The sequence below is a fragment of the Callorhinus ursinus genome, unplaced genomic scaffold, assembly GCF_003265705.2.
Source record: "Callorhinus ursinus isolate GAN/ISIS: 27379988/994484 unplaced genomic scaffold, GSC_fseal_2.0 scaffold15, whole genome shotgun sequence".
Taxonomy (NCBI): Eukaryota; Metazoa; Chordata; class Mammalia; order Carnivora; family Otariidae; genus Callorhinus; species Callorhinus ursinus.
This window is the reverse complement of record NW_027397077.1, coordinates 37,730,476-37,733,250: the sequence shown is the minus strand read 5'-3', so window position 1 is coordinate 37,733,250 and position 2,775 is coordinate 37,730,476. Positions and strand designations below refer to the sequence as shown.

The 2,775-nt window shown below is 40.7% G+C and overlaps 1 pseudogene; it reads right to left on the bottom strand.

Annotated features, from left to right (window-relative positions):
* Positions 1 to 1,366: 1,366 nt before the first annotated feature.
* On the bottom strand, positions 1,367 to 2,563 carry LOC112834177 (annexin A2 pseudogene; annotated as a pseudogene).
* Between the last annotated feature and the right edge of the window lie 212 nt (positions 2,564 to 2,775).

Genomic DNA, 2,775 nt, shown 5'->3' with positions numbered 1-2,775 from the left:
TTTGTACTCTTTGACCAACATCTCCTGTTTTCTCCCAACACCTAGTACCCACCACTCCACTCTCTATAAACCACTGTTCTTTAAAAAAAAAAAAAAAAAGTGGATATTAGGATTCTCATAATGTTGCTATCAATTAATTTTTCTTCTACTTCCTACAATATATGTGCATAGTCTGAGAAAAGACCTCTGCCCATTTATTCCTTAAACGTAGACGATGTACTAAGTTGTTGGAAAATTCTGGATAACTGATACATGGTCATTTGTACTATCTTCAAACAGAAAAGGTAGCATGCTGTGCAACAGAAAAGTTATCATGGGGGCTAGGGAAATAACATATCCTGAGCGCTTACTTTATGAAGGGCCAGTCTTAGGCACATTAACAACTGTCACCTAATTTTAGTCTTAAAATAACCTTGTAGGACTGGCTGTATTCTCATTTCACAAATAAGCACCCTAAAACTGCAAAGGTGAAACTCTTGCTGTAAGTCGTATGGCTAGTGAGTTGACAAAATGAGATTCTACTTACATACAGACTGCTTTTGAGTACATGGAAACCTTTAGTGCATACAGTGGCATTTGGGGAGGGGGACAAAGACTGTCATTCAGGAGTAATCACTTTCATTGGCTGACAGGGTCATTAACCTGTAAGGAGCAATTTGAAGAACAAAAGGAAGAGCCTTTATCTCAAATTACCTCTCTCAGAGAGTAAGCACAGATGAAAATTTGAGAGAAAAAAAATAATACAATATTTATATCATTTAAAATTACACAGATAGTCACTAGAATATCTAAAAATATTAATAATGAAAAAGATTAATGACTAAATCAGAAAGGAGGAAAGAAACGGAGATAATACAAAATGAGCTGAAAACTCATTGAGTCAGTGAAGATCTAAAGCAGTAAAAAACCAAAGTTACACTGACTAAAAAATTAAGGAGCCACCAAAGAGGCCTCATTAGAAATGCAGCAGGAATTCTAACCATTCTTCTGAGCCATTCTATGATACTTTATTTGAAACAGACAAAATAGACATATTTCTAGAAAAGTCTAATTTAACAAAAGTGCATCGGGAAGGGAAAGTGATCTCAACATTCCTCTATCTGTTGCAAAAATTGAACAAGCATTTAAACATTCTCACCAAATAAAAAAATAGACACAGGTACATCCACAGGCAAGTTTTTTTTTTTGTTTTATAAAGTAAAAATTCAGTTTATTCATCTGTTTATGACACAGTACACAAGAGGCAAAGTGTTTCACATCATAGATTTCACTTCCAACTCCTTGGAATGTTCATTTCTTTGGCTAAAAGGAGAGACTAGACATGAGAGGTAGGCAATGCTTAGGCAACTGACATAGGGATGGGGAGGGGGTGATGCTAACACCATCCTCATGGGGACAGGCACAAGGGGTCTGTTAGTCACAAGCTATTTTCGGGAACTGTTAGCTGGAAACAAAGGAGCACCACTGCTGGGCGCTCATCCGCTGTGGGCCTCAGTCATTCCCCACCACACAGGTAGAGCAGCGCCTTCTGGTAGTCGCCCTTCGTGTCTTGCTGGATGTAGTAGTACAGGGACTTGCTGTACTTTCTCTTGAATTCAGACCTAATTTTCAACATGTCCACTTCACTGCGAGAGACCATGATTCTAATCAGGACTTTATCACGAGTCCCCTTGCCCTTCATGGAGTCGTACAGCCAGTCAGCAAAATACAGGGGCTTGTTCTGAATGCACTGGACCAGGTTCAGGAAAGCATTTTCCAGGTCTCCTTTGACCTCCTCCTTGATGCTCTCCAGCATGTCATAAGGGCTGTAGCTCTTGTACCTTTCAAATACTTCCTGGAGGTGACACATACTCCACTCAGTCATGATGCTGATCCACTTGGGTACATCAGTTCCTTTCCTCTTCACTCCAGCATCATAGAGATCCCGGGCATCTTGGTCAATCAGTTCATAATCAATGACAGAGCCATCCTCTGCTCTTCTACCCTTTGCAAGGGCAACCATCAGCTTGCGGAAGTCACCAGATGTGTCAGAAACGATGTCCTTCTCCAGATCAGTCTTGTACATTTCTTTGTAGACTCTGTTAATTTCCTGAAGCTCTTGGTTGGTCCTTGAGCAGATGATCTCAATGAGGGAGTCCTCATCAGTCCCTAGCCCCTTCATGGAGGCTTTCAGCTCAGAAGCATCATACTGAGCAGGTGTTTTCAATAGGCCCAAAATCATGGTCTCCAGGTGGCTGGACAAGGCTGACTTGAGTTATGATGCAAGTTCCTTTTTGGTCCTTCTCTGGTAGGCGAAGGCAATATCCTGTCTCTCTGTTCATTGCTGCGGTTGGTCAAAATGTTGACAATGGTGACCTCATCCACACCTTTGGTCTTGATGGCCGTCTCAGTGTTCAGAGCATCGCGCTCAGCATCAAAATTGGTGTATGCTTTGACCGACCCGTATGCACTTGGGGGTGTGGAGTGATCACCCTCCAAGCTGAGCTTGCAGAGAATTTCGTGAACAGTAGACATTTTGAAGGAAGCTGGGCCCGGCGCCGAGAGCTGCGAGCGTCCCCAGTTGTAGAGCCCATCCATAGGCAAGTTTTAATGAAAGTCTTGATAATTCCAAGATATATGTTTTTTCAGAGAATGAAATGAAAGAACACTATCAACTATTTTTGTTAGTATAATCTTTTTTAAAAAACCAATTTATTGACATATAATTGACATGTAAAAAGCTATACATATATAATGTATATAACTTTATCAGTTTTGAGATAAGTACACACACAT